Here is a 17,533-nt window from a genome sequence, read left to right as displayed (position 1 = left end):
CCAGGAACGCAGCAAATGTAAGGTATGATTTTCTTGGGGATGCTTGCAGCAGGAAATGCAGCCCACAGGTAGCAAGTATTCTGATCAGAAATTAGGAATCCAGGTGGGATTTCTGCTCTAATGTTAGCTGGGTCTAATGTCCCTCTGCCCAGGGGTCAGTGGACCACCTCTCTTCTCTGTTTCCAGTTTTAGGCCTTGTACAGCCCAAGTTGAGGGGACCCAGGCCCTGGGGGCCGAGTGGGCCTGTGACTCATTGCCATTCCAGAAGCATCCCTCCTTCTGGTTGTTGGGGTTTCAGCCAGAGTATAGGGGTGTATATATAGTATAGTATTGGCATTGTAGCCCTGAGGTGGAGACAAGCATGGAAGAGAGAGCTTCACTTCATGATCAGACCTTATTAGGTGGCCCTGACCTGAGCTGTTCAGTCAAGTTATCTGGTATTCATAAGAATTTAGAGTGAATTGATCTCACTTGTACTTTCTTTGTATCTGAGTGTGTGTGCATGTTCACGTATGTTCATATGCATGTGTGTGCATGTGGAGGCTGGAGAACCTCAGTTAGGATTCCTCAGGTTCTGTCCGCCTTGGCTTTTGAGGCAGGGTCTCTCATTGGCCTGGGACTCACCAGTCAGCTAGGTTAGCTCGCCAGAGACCCAGGGTTCCGCCTCTCCCTCCTCAGTGCAGCCCCCATGTTTTTGTCCTGGTATCTTCTTGATTGTTGGGAAGCTGTGAGGTTGAGCACATAGAATGGGCATGTGTGTTTTTAGCATGTTTCTGCTGGCTGGGGACAGATGAAACCAGCACACGCTGCCCCCCAAAAGGGAGACTGAGTAACAGGAAGAAGCAGCTACTGGTCTAGGGAGATGGCTCAGCAGTTAACATTGGCTGCTCTTGAAGAGGACACGGGTCCAATTCCTAGCACCCATACGGTGGCTCACCATCATCTCTAACTCCAGTTCTAGGGGATCCAGCTCCCTCTTTTGAACTCTGGGAAGCAGGCACACAGGTGGTACATAGATACACATGCAGGTGAAACAGTCCTACACATAAAATATTAAAAAAAAAAAAAAAAAAGCAGTACCTGCACGCAGACAGCTGCACGGGCGTCTCCCGGGAACGCTGGCCTGCTGCTGCCCTGTGTCTGTCTGCATAGCATCCTGCTGCGAACATGCTTGGTGGTTTTCTGTAGGATCCTGCCTTAGCATCTTTGGGACATGTATTTTGAAAAATGTACAGACCTTTAAGCAGAGTTCAGTGTTAAGTTTTTTTTTAATGGAAAAATACTAAGTCAGGGCCCTTGTGAGCTGCAGAAGTCCTGACTACTGTGTTGGCTCTTTTCTCGTTTGAGCAGCGTGGTAAGAGCCCATTGGCCCTCCAGTGTCTTTTGACCAGCTCACCAAGTCAAGATGACGTCAACATTAAAAAACGCCTGCGACACCATCTTGAAAGGAACAGATCATGAGAAAACACAGCTTCCCTTTGAATTAAATAAATAAAACAGAAACCCAAGCCTTGAAATAGCCAAGGCGTGCCACTTAAAAATAGCCGCTCCCTTAAAAATTCCCCACTTCTGCAAGCCCTTGCTCAAGGTTCCATGGTGCTGGAGCAGCTAGAGGGCCTTCCTCGCCTTCTGGGTGCCTGGGGAGTCCCCTGGGTGCCCTGGCCCTGGCACAGGTGCAGGATGGCAGCTGAAATGGTGGGGAGGCATCCTACTCAGAGCCCAGCCTCCCCTTCCACAGACCAGGTAGTCACACCTACGTCTAGCACTCAGGACCTGTGTCATCACGGCAGGACCCGGGCAGAAGGAATCTCTGCCTCCTGACCTCTGTAGATTTTAGTGTGGATAAGGGATGAGAGAGACCTTGGAGAAGATTCTGGCAGTACAGTGGTAAGTCTGTCTGGTGAGGGCTTCCTCCGCGCTCTCCCCATAGTGATCTGTGACAGAGTCTCCAGGAGGCCTCCTTCAGAGCGGACTGCCGCTAGCCTTGGTTTCTTGACAGAGTCTGTAGTGTGAGCAGCAGAAGGCAGGGCTGGTGGCCGAGTCTGGGCCAGGGTCTTTGCCCCCACACCAGCCATGCTTGTTCCCACATGAGTTGCTCGTCTGTGGGGGTCTGGTTTTGCTATGCTTTGCGCAGACGTCTACAGTTGTTTATAGTGGCTTTGTGTCTGAGGAACCTACTCTGGCCGGTGTACCATGGCAAGGAAGGGTTCGGGCTGCTGAATTCACACCTTACGTGTGACTCGAGGCGGAAAGGAGGGACTTGAGGAAGTCCAGTGTGAAGGGCCCACACCTGTTGAATGTACAGACAGTACTGGACCATATATGGGGAGCAGGCATCAGGAGAATGAAACCCCTCACAGGAGCTTCCCTGCTACCCAGCACACAACCCTTCATCGTTTGAAGTTCCGGGTCAGGGTCCAGAGTGCCTCTAGGGATCCCTAGTCCCAGCAGTGCTGGCCACGTCTCCCCCCAAATTTCTCTCTCTTGGTCTTCCTGCCCTCTTACACAGCACAGAACAGCCCCAGCACCTCATAGATCCAGGGTCACCTCTTACCTGACAGTCAGATACCTCAGGGGACATGGTCCTATAGTCTGAGCATGGCCAGTGTGCCACATTGCCCAGCTCCCTTCCCATTCACTCCTCAGTGGTCACCTGGAGCATGGGCATGAGATAAGACAGTTCTGCAAAGGCCCTTTGACATTGTAATTCTCTACAAGTGTGTTGGCCTATTTATAGCTATCCTAGGACACATATGACCCATGAAGAAAGCCTTTCTGCTTTCTTCAGGGTGAAGCAGGAAGCTTCCCTTCATCACCGAGGCCACCTTACTTCTTAGTCTTGTTAGGACTAAGTGTGATAGCCATTTATTTGAGTCAACCATTAGTGCTCTCGGCTCTTCTGGTCTTCCTTGCGTCCCAACTAGGGAGATGGCCTGCCAATCAAAAGCATTTGTAGGATTGCTTGCATGATTTGGTTTGCCCCTGAAGTGTCAAGCCATGTGTGTCGGGAAACATAGCACAAAGCCTGGAGAAAATGCCCATGTGTTTCCATTCTGCAGCGTTTATACATTTTGTGTACATGTGTAGGTGTTTGTTTATGCGTGTGCGTGCGTGCATGCGTGTGTGTGTGTGTGTGTGTGTGTGTGTGTGTGTGTGTGTCTCAGTGGACTATGTCCACTGTCTCCTTCAGTCATTGTCCACCTTCTTTTTTGAGATGGGATCTCTCAGTGAACCTGAGAACTTGCTGCTTCAGCTAGGCTGGCCAGCCGGTGAGCTCTAGGCATCCTCCAGTCTCCACTCCCATCACTGGGACTATAGGTGTGTGATGCTGCACACAGCTTTTTGTTGTGATTGTTGTTTCAAGACAGGGTTTCTCTGTGTAGCCCTGGCTGTCCTGGAACTTTCTGTAGACCAAGCTGGTCTTGGTTGAACTCAGAGATCCCCCTGCCTCTGCCTCCTGATTAAAGCTGCACACCACCACCTCCCTATGTAGATGTTAGGAGTCTAAAGTCAGGTTCTTATGCATCTTTACCAACATCTCCCCAGACCCAATTTGTGCATTTTCTCTTGGTGGTCCAGACTTGGGAGGCAGGGACTTCCGGCCCCTGCCTGGAGATGTCACTGACTTCTAACTCTGCAGCACAAGTGCTTCAGGACAGTTAATACTCGACTTAAGCAGGTTGAGAGGCTGGCATCTTCCTTATAAAGGAAGAACCAGAGCTGTAGAAGCCAAGCACTTGTCTAGGTCCCAAGCAGTGAGGGGCCAGTCCGGGCTCAGCTCTCCTGGGCCATTGGCTGAGCACAGGAGACTGATGCTGCCGGTCTTGCAGCACTCCATCTGCCCACTCTGGCCCGCGAAGGCTGTTTTATCAGGGTCAGTGCAGAGCTGTGACCCAGCCTCCCCAACTCCCTAGCCTTCACTTTTCTTGTGAGATGGTGGCTGGGAAACTTACACCTCAAGGGAGGCACCCTCACTTAAGTTCCTGGGGAACAGGGCATCTGGTCCCTAGGAGCATCCTGGTGCTGTGGTCCTGGTCCTGTGAGATTCGGGAGACCTCCTGCAGACAGGCATCCTATGTGCATACTGCAGGTGCCGTCTAGATCGATCTGGGGCTGTTTCCCAGAAACACACACACACACACACACACACACACACACACACACACACACACACAGAGTTCAGTAGCCTTATCTTCCAATGTGGGAAGGAATTTGCAGCCCCAGGAGAGTGTCATATCCCTGTCCTGCAGCTGCTACCTGCCCCCCCCCCCCCCAGCACTCAGAACACACAGCCATGTGCCTGTAGGGAGCGGCTTAGCTTCGCAGTGTTGACAGCTGGGCCCCTTCCTTCCATGGTTGCTGGGAGCATTCTGGTTGCTTCCTTTGATTCCTGGAGAGTGTTGGCAACCAGAAGTGAGTGTGCGCAGCTCCGAGTGCAGATGGGGGTGGAGGGGCCCTGAGTGCTATCAGGGTGGCCCCTGACACCGGGGAGTGACAGGTGAGTGAGGCTCTGGAGGAGTGGAAGAGACGGGTCCTTGTTTACAACTCACAAGCCCTTTCTTAGCCAAGGGGGGCTGGGCCTCCACGGGGATCTCTCCCCACCCACGATTAGTTCCAAGTTACCTTGGCAACACTGAGATTTCCTGCACCCTTGCCCTGGATCAGAGCATCCAGAATTGCATTCTGAGGCGTCCCCTTTGCTCCAGGTCTTCCTCTTGGCTTCTCATGTACAAAGACCCTTCCTTGCTCTTAGGAATTATCAGGAGGTTATGACATAATGGGTATGTGGCCAGGTCAAGAGAGAGAGACACAGATCCAGTGGGCCTAACCCCGTCTAGGACCTGCTGGGGGGGGGACTTTGGCTTGGGATCTTTCCCACAGGATTCTGGTGCAAAGCCTCTGGCCTCTTGCTGCTCCAGCACTGAAGCCCCTCCCCTAATCCCCAGAGCCCCTCCCCTAGTCCCTGGAGCCCCTCCCCTAGTCTCCGGAGCCCCTCCCCTAATCCCCAGAGCCCCTCCCCTAGTCCCCGGAGCCCTCCCCTAATCCCCGGAGCCCCTCCCCTAGTCCCCGGAGCCCCTCCCCTAGTCCCCGGAGCCCCTCCCCTAGTCCCCGGAGCCCCTCCCCTAGTCCCCGGAGCCCCTCCCCTAATCATCAGATCTCAGTGGTTTTCATTTTTGCCCCCTTCTGCTCCATTTTTGTTGTTCTTGCTGCTGTTATTTGATTTGTACTTAAGACAAGGTCTCCATATGTAGCCCAGGCTGGTCTGGTCTTGGAATCACGATCCTTTTTGCTGAGCCTACTGAGTGCTGGGATCATAGACATGCACCACCACACCCAGCTTACTGCCCTTTTGAAGTACAAAGGTCCAGGTCCAGGGAGAGAGCGCAGTCAGTACTTGCAAGGAAAACCCCAGAACCCATGCACAAAAATCAGGTGTGGCTGGGTGTTTTGCTTCATGCATGGCTACTGTGCATCACATGTGTGCAGTACCTGAGGCAGCCAGAAGAAGGCGTTGCTTCCCCTGGAACTTTTTAAAGTCAAGGCTTATAGTTGTAGTGCTGAGGCGGCACAGACAGTGGATCCCTGGGACTCCCTGGGCAACCAGTCTAGTCTAATAGGCTAATTCCAGGGGCCAAAGGGGAAAGGGGGAGTGGGCTGGAGCAATGGATCAGCGGTTAAGAGCACTGGCTGCTCTTTCAGGGAACCCAGGTTCAACTCCCAGCACCCACGTGGCCTCACACAGCCATCTGCTGTTCTGCGGAGCCAGTGCCCTCTTCTGGCCTCCTTAAGTACTGCACACATGTGTTGCACGGCCACACATGCAGGCAAAACACCCTTATGCAGAAAATAAAGAAAGAAAGGAAGGTGGCTGCTTCCTGAGAAATGACACGAGGTTGTCTTCTGGTCTGCACACTACAGCTGAAAGACCAGGATCCCATTTGAGAGCTACCGATCGATGCAGGCTCAGGCTTTGTGGTCAGATTTCTAAATATACACCTTGCCCGGAATGCTGAGGAGCTCAGAGAGTTGAGAGCCTCAGCTTGTCCTGCTCCCTGCTCCTGCCCTGGGACCCACTGCTCCCAGTAGCCTGAGCACACGGAGGTTTTTTTTGCCACCTCTCTTCTGAGCCACGTGCTGTGGGCATCCATCGTGGCAGGCATTTATAAATTAACTTAGCAACTTCCACATCTGCCGTGAGTGTGAACGTGAGGGAACTGACCATGAACCACTAAAAACGGCCAAATGCAGGGAATGACTATCTTGATACCAGAAGGACCCGCTGTGCAGAATTTGGTCCTGCTGGGGGGATGGCCTGCACTCACCAGCCTCTTTCCTGAGACATCCTCTGGTCCACAGCACAGGAAGGAGCTCTGAGCCTAGCAGGACAGGGGGAATCAGTGGAGGGACAGAGACTGGATTCCCGGAAGGGTGAGCGAGTCGTTGTTGTTGGGATATGGTACTTAGAGAATAGGGAACCACAATGGAGAGAGCACCCCAGAACCTGCTTGGTAGTCAGCTCAGCTCTGGCTACATTGAACGGGAGTGGAGTGAGGGTGTACAAGGCTGGCCCGGGGCAGCCGATGGCTGGCTGTGTGCTGAGCCAATCCCAGAGCTGCCAGAGGGCTAGTTAGTACCTTCCCCGGCCCGAGGACAGACATGTCTTGGAATTCGGGTGTTTAGTCAGTTTTTCATTGCTGTGATAGCACAGCTGAGGCTGAGTACTTCATGAAGAAGGGGATTCTTTGTAGCTCATTTTCAGAGGTTAGAAATCCAAGATGAGGGAGCCCTGCCAATTTAGTCTCTGCGAAGCCCTTCCTGTTCTTGATCGTAGTGGATGGAATCCTAGCAGGGGCAGATGGAACTATGGCTGGCGTGGTGGGAGCTGAAGGAATCCTGGCGGGAGCAGATAAATTGGGGTTGGGGGGAGCTGATGGGATCGTGATGGGATGGATGGGATCGTGGGAGGAGCTGATGGGATCATGGTGGGAGGAGCTGGTGGTGAGAGCACTCTGGACATAGAGATCACATGTTGAGACAGGAAGCCAGAAAGAAGCCACTGGGCTCCCCTCTTAAAGATCCCCGAGGGAACCACACTGGTGACCAGGCTTCCAACATTGGATATGCTGGAGCTCTCAGCAGCTACGGTGCTGGGTACCTGCCAGATCTCGGTGTGGCAGCACAGCCCTGTGTGACACCGTTGTCGCTGGATGGAAACCAGCTGTTTCAGTGACCCTCCACTTATGGCGATAATCTCAATGCTCCAGCTGTGATGACAGATTTTTTTTAAAGACTTATTTGCATTCTTTAGATTATGTATGTGTTGGGGGAGTTTACGTGCATGTGAGTACAGGTGCCCGTGGACGACAGCATTGGATCCCCCTGGAGATGGAGGACAGGCACCCGTGAGGCTCCTGCTGTGGCTCCTGGGAACTGACTCAGGGCCTCTGCAAGAACACGGTGCACTTTTGACTGCTGAGCCATCTCTCTAGCCCCAGTGAGGCAGATGTCAGGAATTCTCTGGCAGTTGAAAGCTATGGCAACAGCTACCTAGGAGCAGAATGTCACGTAGCTATCGAGTACGTAAGTAGCCAGGTGCGGTGATGCAGGCGTGGAGTCCCAGCATGCAGGAGGCCGAGGCAGGAGGATCAGGAGTCAAGACCAGCCTAGGCTGTATGTAGTGAGATCCTGTCTCAAGAAACAAAAAAGTGGAGCCCTTTGTTTTGTGTGGGTCTCATTCATGTATACCTAGCTGACTTTGAACATCTGAGCCTCCTGATTCAACCACCTGAAGGCTAGGATTATAGAGGTGTGCCATCACACCCTGCCCGAAGTTGTGTGTGTGTGTGTGTGTGTATACAACACCACGCCAGGTGCACGCAGTGCTGGGGATGGAACCCAGGGCTTCTTCAATGCCAGGCAGCATGCCACCAAGTGAGCACAACTCCAGCTAAAGCGGGCTTTTCTGATTTACAGCCTGACTTAAAACGAGAGCCTGTGGGACTGGAGAGATGGCTCAGTGGTTAAGAGCACCGGCTGTTCTTCCAGAGGACCCAGGTTCAATTCCCAGCACTCACATGGCAGCTCACAACTGTCTGTAACTCCAGTTCCAAGGAATCTGACACCCTCACACAGACATAGATGCAAGCAAACACCAGTGCACACATTATTTAAAAAAGAAAGAAACAAGTTATGCACTGTTTATTTCCACAGTGCCCTTCCTGTATCATCGGCCTGGGCTATGGAATGGAGGATGGCAGCCAGCAGGCACACATGGCCATTATAGTCAGGACACCCTCCAGCAGACCCATGGTCTCTGGTCAGCCTCTGTACCCATGCCTTTGTGTCCTTGACTCAGTGTTCCTCAAGGTGCGTCTGTTGATTTGAAAAGAGAAACTGTCTTGTTTTGCATAGGCCGAGGTGACCGAAGGCAAGCTCGTGTTTGTTAAACACTATCCAGACCATGTGAACCCTGCCCAGGCTCCCTAGAAAGGCACTCTTCCCTGAACACCAGGAAGGAGTGTGGCTTGTGCCAGCAGGCAGGCCCTGTCTAGCCCCCTATTCTGTTCAAGGGCATGCTGTTGTCCGCTCCCCGCCTACATCTCTGTGTGAGGCGTTCGTGGAGGCCCAGCAACCTGAGCCTGCACCGTGGGTGGAGGAGGAGGGTGGCCACCAAGTTGATGCAGCTCTCTACAGACAGGGCCAGCTCTGCGAGGTTCATGAACAGCTCATCTCTGGGGGAGCCCACATCCTTCCAAAGCTTCAGCTGGGCCCGATGCAGGAGGATGGCATTATAGAAGAGTCTACAGGCAAACATGTTGAGAGCCACAGCCAGTACCACCCAGCGCCCAGAGGCTGTGTCCTTCGGAGCAGGAGCCACCCGCCAGGCTGGCTGTGTAGCATACAGGAGGAAGAGAACCATCTGGAAGCTTGAGGCAAATACGAAGCCTAGGCTGAACTTGACAATCTCGTATTCCGGCCATGCAGTCAGTGGATCCACCTGGCACAGGGTGGTTGTGTGCAGCTCCCCAGATGTGCCCAGCAGGGACACCACGATGAGCGAGCTACACACAGCACAGGCCCCGATGGCAGCTAGGCTTGCCACAGGCCTCGCCAAGAGCTGGTAGCCTGAAGATCCCGGCAGAAGAGATAGGACGAGCATGGCCCCCTGCAGGTACTGAGCTGTAAAGTAGCAGACGTTGGAGAAGAATGAGAGCGCCCCACAGCCCAGGTTGGTCGTGGACACGTAATCAGGCCGGCCAGCAGCATTGAGGGACAGTAGAGTCGCAAAGATGCCAGTGACTGTGAGGCCTGCAAGGAGCCTGTCCAGAACCCCCAGCCTAGTGCGGTCCTGGATGAACACGATGAGACTGAAGAGCCCCGACACCAGGCCCAGCGGGACAAACACTGCTACATACACCTGCACGAACCTAGAAATGACGGTCTGTGCTGCAATGACGTCCTCCACAGCTGGGGACACATGGCTAGGGTAGCGGATCCAGGACATGTTGTGACGGTCCATCTTCAGGAGAGCTGTCGGACCTGAAACAGAAGCACATGCTGTGTGGCCACATGGCTGGCCCAGTGAAGGACGCCTGCGCTACACAAGGGCCGGGCTTTCCCGAGGGAGCCTAGGGCCAGCCTCTGTGACTGGAGGAAGGATGTCAGGGCCCAGGCTGGTGTCAAGAGCAAGGGCTCAGAGTCTCCAGCAAGCCTGGTGCTAAGAGGTCCAGGATGAGTCAAGAGAAGCCCCAGGCACCCTCACTGCTGACCCACAAGGACTCCCACTGTTGCTCCGCAGCGAACAGTGGCCTCTGAGCGTGGCTCTTGGCAGTGGCTTGCTTCCCATGAAGGGTTCAGCTGGCAGCTTCCCGGGAACAGGGTTTTAGGGCACTGAGTCACCAGCGCTGGTTGCCATTGCTGGGACAGGCATGCCTTTGCACCTGAGACTGAGATATTCTAGGAACTGGGGTGCCATGTTGCAGAGGCTGGGATATGGTGGGAGCTCCCTGGGGTAGCCAGGCCTCCTGCCCCATTGGCCAGAAATCACTTAGTTGCGGTAAATTCCTGGGCAGGGCTTTAAATATGGACACTGGCAGCCCCAGTGCCCTGCCAGCCCATCTTTGGTAAATAAAATAATTTTGTTTCCATACCCTCTGTTTCCCTTCCTCCCTCTAAAATGTAACTGAATAGTAGTGGAGGCTAGGAAATAGTATTGCTGTTTATTCAAAGGAAATTGAGGGTGATAAAACTGCAGCCATAATTTTAATGGGACTCCTGAAGGCTGGCCTAGCTCCAGAGCCAGCTTTTGTTTGCTCTGAAGATGGGCCACATGTCTGGGTGTGTGGGTGTGCGTGTGCGTGTGCGTGTGCGTGTGCGTGTGTGTGTGTGTGTGTGTGTATGTGTTGGCCTGGGCTGGTTCATGCACACAGTGTGACTACAGTTTACTGATGTGCGACTGAAATAGAGGATGGCTATAACCAGCCAGCTTCCCCCCAGTAGTAACAACCTGCCTGTTTTCTGAGCTCCCCGGAGCTTGCCGCGCACTTGGTGATGTGCCTGCTCTGCACCCAGACTGAGGTTTTGTGTCTCCCTGGTGTTTTGAATGAGGTGGAGGCTCAGGTATCTGAATCCTTGGCCCCCAGTTGGTGGCGCTGTTTGAGGAGGTTTAGGAGTTAGGGCTCGGCTGAGAGCACTCGCGAGGGTACAGAGCCCAGCCACACTTCCAGTTCGCCTGCTCTTTCTTCCTGTTTCACGCTTATGGTCCAAGATGCCTGCTGCTTGCCGCCACATGATATATAAAGAACCTGTGTTTCTACAATAACAAAACCAAAGGCTACAGCAGTGGTTGTACATAGGAAACATGGAGGGAGAGACTGCTTCACTTGCACACAGTGTACACTTGCACACTGACCAGGGACATGAGACAGGAAAGGGGCATGGGCAGGGTAGAGGGGATGGAGAAGGGCAAGTGGGTCTTCTCCCGGCATGCACTTAAAGGCAGGAGTGCACACACCTGGGAATGCTTTACGCGTGCGTGTGCGTGTGCGTGTGTGTGTGTGTGTTTGCAGGTGCCTGAGGAGACCAGAATGAGGGGATGGTGTTGATCTCGTGGAACTGGGGTTATTTGGGGCCTCTGAAAAGTAGCAAGAACTCTCCACCACTGAGCCAGCCCCAAGTTCTTTGTTTTTATAATTTGTTATCATTTAAGTTTTTGAATGATTGTTATTTTCATTTTATGTGCATGGTTGTTTTGCCTGTATGTATGTCTGGGTACTATATGCATACTTGGTGCCCACTGAGGTCAGAAGAGGATGTCGGATCCTCTGGGACTGAAGTTACAGACAATGTTGAGCCACCATGTAGGTGCTGGGAATTGAACCAAGGTCTTCTGGAAGAACAACCAGTGCTCTTAAACCACCAGGCCATCTCTCCAGCCCCTACAAATGTTTTTTGTTTGTTTGTTTGTTTTGTTTTTAAACTAATTTTGAGCATTTCACAATGCATGCTATTATAGACTCAGGAGTCCGGGCCAGCCTCTGTCTGTCCACAAGCCTCTTGGGTTCTGGACTTAAGGATCCTGCCCTGGTCATCAGCTCACCACTGTATGTTGCTGTCCTGTTCACCCCGTCATCCCTCAGACCTGGAGGACAGTTCTCTCTGGGTGTCCTGAGCAGCAGGAAGGTGACCATGCTTAGCCCTGTGATGCCATCCTGGACTTGACTTTGATGAGTCTGAGGTGTGTTCGGATGTTTGCGGTGCCGCCGCTGACCAGCCACTGCTACTCCCCATGGGCCCGCGGGCCCCTCATCGTATCTATCTCTTTCAGTCTGAAAAGACACAGCAGTGGCTGTGATGGCTTCCAGCTGCCAGTGCTTACAGAGCCAGCGGTGTGGAAATGAAGAGTCATGGCCGGCTCGGGAGGAAGCAATTTGAAGTCTGTCTTGTCAGGTGGAATGGGAAGTTGTCTTGTGATCTCTGACCACGGTCAGGAAGCAGAGCTGGGGGGCAGACATCTGATGTATCCCTGCAGCCACTCCATGCCTCGGGTGTGCGGTGTGCTCCTGGGTACTGTCTGCAGCCATCCATCACCTAGGCCCTTCTGGCTGGCAACAGTAAGCTCTGCCTCTGTCTAGCTATGGCCTGCCTCTGGTTCTCAGCCGGTGGACCAGTATGGTCCAGCCTGCACTTGGTCCTGTGAGACCCTGTGCTTTAGTCCAGAGGAAGGAGCCTGCAGGCTGTCACCCAGGGTGGAGGGGCCTCACTCAGGTCCCGAATGTTCTAGCATCATCTGGGCCCACACAGAGTGGGCTTCATCACCTCAGTTCTTCATCACCTCAGTTGGTCTCAGCATTCCAACTAGGAACTGTTGTACCAGTATGTACTGGGCACCAGTATCCTTTCCCAGCCGGGAATGGGAGAGGAAAGGATGGATTCCTGAGAGGTGGACACTGGTGTCACGCAGCCACACCGGGGGGCTCTGCTTCCTGTACCTGGCCTGCTCAAGTTGAGGGGTTCACAGAAGTGCCGTCGTCATGTGCTTTGGTCCCTTGAGAGTGGGCACTCATGCAGACTGGGTGAACTGGTCTCTTTCCCTGGCCCTAAGAGCTCCCCGGTCCTGTCCTGCAGAGGCCAGCTAGGGAAGGAGTGGCCAAGAGCCGTCTACTTCGTGCAGTGTGACTTCCCTGTGCACAGCGCCCCCTGTAGACCTTAATGCCCCGCTACCTCTGCAGCCCTGTCTTTGTTAAGGTCAGGAGGGTCTAGCCCTTCCTTCTTGGGAGCCCAGGGTCACATGCTTCCAGACCTCGCCAGCACCTCGTCTGTCCACGGGACCACCTGGCCCCTTGACCAACATATTCTCTGTGACATGGCCACTGGAGCCCTCTGCTGCCAAATCTCCCACAAACCACTCTTCTCTACCCAGCCGTCTGCCCCTCTCCGGGCACTCTGTAGCCTTGGCCGTTCCTCAACTCCCCTTCCTCCAGTCCACCCCAAGCTGGACGGGAAGAGTGTGAGAGAGGCAGCAGGGCTACACAGGGGAGCCAGCCTGAGCTTGGCTCCCAGCATCCTTTCACTGGATAACGCTGCACACTGGTGCTCTGGAGTGCTTGTCTCCGATGATGCACTTGAACCTTAGTTCATATGTGCAGCAGGGCAGCTATGCCTGCTTTAATTTGCCTGGGTCGGCCTGGGGGTTAATACCACGAGATCTGAGCCTAGTTTGGCTGAGATAATTTTAAAGAACTCGTAGAAGTGACACACTTCTTGGCAGGCACCACCTTGGATCTGGTCACGGCCCTCGCCCGACACAGCTCCCTCACTGATCGCCCTTGGCACCCAGCCCCAGCAGCCATTTGCCTGCTTTATGTCGTGCAACTTGGACATTTCCAGATTAGCACGCGGTAGGGCTCTGTGTGGAGCCTTCGGGTCTTGCTTCTTGTGCACACGAGGCGCCTGCCCCCTGTGTCCTGGTTGTCACTGCCTGGCCCACTAGTAGTTTCTCCCTGTCACTTAGAGGTCCGGACAGTGTCAGGCAGTCACTCTTACACAGCTGCTCTCAGCCCTCCAGTGCCAACACTTTCTTTTTTTCTGGGGCACAGATCTGAGAGTGATGTGACTAACCAGGTCAGACGAGGCTGCCGATCTTCCAGGGTAGCTGCACCGTCCCACTCTCTTAGCACAACCCAGTCTAGCTTCTTAGAGGCTCTAGAATGCCACCGAAGAGGGACAGACACTCCACGGATGCATTTCAGGCTGAGAACCCCGGGCCTCCAGAGCCCTGCAGAAGGGCTGCCAGGGTCAGCTGTGTGTCTCTTGGGAGCTCCCCAAGGCTAGCGTCTGAGAATGCTGTGTTCCTACTGTGGTTCTTGGCCGCCACTCTGTAAATAGCCCTTCAGAATGGTTCCTGTAAGTGTGGCCCCCTCGCTTACGCAGCGCTGCTTAGGTGGGGAGACGGGGGGTGGGTACAGTACAGGGCATTTTCCAAAGGCCATGAGAACGCTTCCCAAGCCCTTCCCGCACGGGAGCGATGCTCTTACAGACCCTTCCAAGCCACACTTGCAGATCTTTCCAGCAGGGCTCACAAGTTCTGCACGTATGTAGCGTAAATGTGTGAGATTCTATTGTGTGACCCACAGGTAGCATGGCTGGCCTTATATGTGTGTGGTACCTCGGGTGAGGTGGCCTCGGCATCCTAGGTGGAGGCACAGGCCACGTAAGGATTTGCTGGCTCCCCCTCTACCCCCACAGTGGCATCAGTCTCAAGAGTGAGTCTTTGAGGGATCATAGGTTTGCTGTGATGCCCCACAGACTGCCAGCCAAGGCCACGGGAGGCCTGGGAACACGGTGTGTGAGACTTCAGAACAGGGTGGACAGTGGGTTGGGGAGCTGAGTCCAGAGCTGGTGCATGGAAAGCCGGAGCTGCCCTGGGAGATGGGTTCCTGTGCGTGATCCACTGCTCCGCCCTGCAGGCCCCACCTCCCCCCCCGTCCCTCAGCTGTCTCCTCCTTCTGGCAGGACTTAGCCACTCTAGCACCTCTGGCCTTGGCTCTGTAAATGTTTCCATCCCCGTCTCCTGCCCTGCAGACTGGGGCGGACCTGCTGGTGAGTCACTGTGTCTGCTTCAAATACATGGCTCGAGGACTCCAGCCCCCAGGCCACCCTCTGCACAGAGGTGTGACCCTGGGGGAGCTTGGACTGACATCATGGTGGTGTGTAGGGCCAGATAGGGACCACCAGCCTCTGACCCCCCCAGCCCATGGGTTCTGGAAGGGCAGTGAGGGACTTAATGGCTGTCACAATGGACAGCGCAGGCCTGTCTGTCTGTCCTTGATTATTGTCCTTTCGATCCCAAGGCTATCTGTTTCTATATTTTTTCTTTTAAGGAATTGAGAAAATTGCCTTCATTAAGATAAAGATAAAAGCAGTTTCCTGTTTTCTTTTTCAAATCTTGCAGATAAGGTACATGTGCCTTTTGTCTCAGGTAGATGTGTGTGCATGTGTGTATACGAGAGGCACACGAACATGCAAACATGCATGCACATGTGTGTATAGCCAGGCACACACCAACACACAAGTATGCATGTGCACACACATAGGTAGATTGGCATCTGGATACACCAAAACACAAACATGCCTATACCAGACACACCCTGACATGTAGATGTGTGTGCACACACAGGCACATCTTTACAAACAAGCACACATGAATACACTTGGGCACACCAATGTAAACTGTGTGTACACATGCACACGTACACACAGACCCTGGCCTCTAGGAGCTTCAGTCCTCCTCCTGGTCCCCATATGCTGTGAGCCAGACGGGCACTCCAGTCCAGTGACCAGTGGCCCAGCTGGGCAGACCTGCCTGGCCGCACACAGGCTTCCTGCTTCCTGCAGAATGGAAGCTCCATGGGCCTGTGGGTAAGAAGGCGGACCCTTCCTGTGCAGACGCCTCCCCCTCTTTTCAGGAACCCTAGCACGCTCCTTCCCTGGCAGCGTATTCAGAGAGCGCACTCTGGTTATTGAAGGCCTGCGTTTTCTCAGCTTCCCCTCCGTGAACAGCAGAGATGGGAGCGGAGGGATGGACCAGAGAGGGTGAGACCAGGATCTTGGGAGGTTTCTGCATTTGCTGGTTGTCTGCCACCCTTCTTCTGCCTTACACATGGCTGTGTGTGACCTTTCCCACTCAGCTGAGCTTGGGGAGAGCTGAGGAGCAAGCTGGCCTTTAAATTCCTGTTCAGGACTGGTGGTACTGGCCCTCAGCACTAGAGCCAACCGTCCCTGTCACCAGGTGCCACCTGAGGCCGGCCCTCTGCTGTCCTGAGATCCAGTAGCTCAAACAGCTACTCGGCCGCTGAGTAGAAACCCGCACGATGCCTGTGGCTACGATGCCTGTGGCTAGAGTGGGTGATCCCGAGTTTCCCCGAAAGCAGGATTTGCCCCAGATACCAGCCAAGAGATTGAGCCTTCCTGTGTTGGACTGCCTGGAGGGAGGCCGGAGCTGAAGCAGTTCAGGGGTCGCCAGGAGGTGTTTGGCGTTCTGTGAGGATGTACACAGCCACTGAGGAGGGTGTCTTCATACTACAGTGGCGGGCTCCGGGGGGAGGGGGGCAAAGCTCAGATCCTTTCCTGCCCTCGCTCTGCAGTATCTGGTACCCCAGCAGTGACGGCAAAGGAGTCAGGCAAGGGCTTCTGAGTAAAAATGATGGCTTCTCTCTGCAGCCTGCCCTCCGTGGCACCTCCCCGTCGATCCTTCCTCCAACTACAGGTCTTCCGGCTCTTTTGACCAGCTGTTTATTCTCGGTCTTGATGGCCTGAGCTGGGTGTGAGCAGGAGGAAACTCTGGCCAGCCAGAGACAAGCAGGTGAGCCCCAAAAGAGGAGCTAGGAGGGTAGTGGGGTGCTTGGCTTGCGTCAGCTAATTTCTCCAGAAAGAGCAAAGACTCTACGCCTCCTGCCGCTTCCGAAGGAGTGGGTATTTGTCTCTGGGGCCCAGTGAGCCTGTGTCCCCATGTGTCTGCTGGGAGGTGATGAGGCAAGTTCTCCTTCAAGGCTGTGGTCTTGGGTCCACTAACCGGCCCCAAGGAGGCACTGCAGAGCACCCCTGGGAGAACCTTCATGGAGGTCTTAGGAAGTGGCTCACAGGGACACGTGTCCGGAGCATAGTGCTAACCCGTCTGAGTACAAAGCCCGCCTTGTGCAGAGGTGGTAGGCCTGATCGCCCGGTTTCCAGTGGCTCCCTCCCAGCCCTGCCCGTTCCCGCTGTCTGCGTTTCCACCTCACCCTGCTGCAGTCAACCCAAAAGACTTCTCTGTTTTCAGGTTTCCTGCCCCATGCAAGCACACATTCCAGATGTGCCCACTACAGAACAGTCTTTATGTCAAGCATTCCAGATGTGCCTCCTACAGAACAGTCTTTATGTTCTGCCACTCCCCCCCCCCATGAAAGTCCTCCCGTAGTGATTAGCCTGACAGCCCTGCCTACGTTGGCTGTGCTTTCTCACCATCCTCGGCCTTCCCATTTCATGTGGGAGCTGACCAGAGCCGCCCTGAACCCTTCCTTCAGGAAGACGCTGGATCGCCATACCAAAGTCTAGAATTTTCTTTTACTTAACGGAACTGACCTGTACCCTAAAGAAATTGGTTTTCAGAAACTTCCCACAGCCAGAAATGGCTCCTGGGCACATTCACTGGTAAGTCCGAGGCAGGAGGACAAACTGGATGGGCAGGGCTGCTATCTCCCCAGGACATAAAAATAAAAAGTGCTCACCTGTGCCAGGCCCTAGGGTCCACACAAGGCTCCCTCAGCTGTCGGGGGCTGCTGTGAGGCTGGGGCATGTTCTCTGTTCATCCAGCCTTCCTTCCATTGCTCAACACTTGCCAAAGACAGACTGGCACAGACACCCACGGTTCCTAAGGAAAAACAGGATTTGGCCTGGAGTCATCCAAACCACACACTGTGTTTAAGCGGGCTATGGTTGGACCATGTGACCTAGAAGAATCCAAATGGACCTATCTCTGAGGTGGAGGAGTGAC

General features: G+C 54.0%; 1 protein-coding gene and 1 pseudogene across 1 annotated transcript in view; one reads left to right on the top strand and one right to left on the bottom strand.

The window, feature by feature from the left end:
- Nucleotides 1–17,533, top strand: part of Chlsn (cholesin) — a 109,083-nt gene that overhangs the window by 37,883 nt on the left and 53,667 nt on the right. The window lies entirely within an intron of this gene.
- Nucleotides 7,840–17,409, bottom strand: LOC102904896 (uncharacterized; annotated as a pseudogene).

The sequence above is a fragment of the Peromyscus maniculatus genome, chromosome 23, assembly GCF_049852395.1.
Source record: "Peromyscus maniculatus bairdii isolate BWxNUB_F1_BW_parent chromosome 23, HU_Pman_BW_mat_3.1, whole genome shotgun sequence".
In the NCBI taxonomy this organism is placed as follows: Eukaryota; Metazoa; Chordata; class Mammalia; order Rodentia; family Cricetidae; genus Peromyscus; species Peromyscus maniculatus.
The sequence above is the reverse complement of the archived record's forward strand: the minus strand, read 5'-3'. Positions and strand labels throughout refer to the sequence as shown.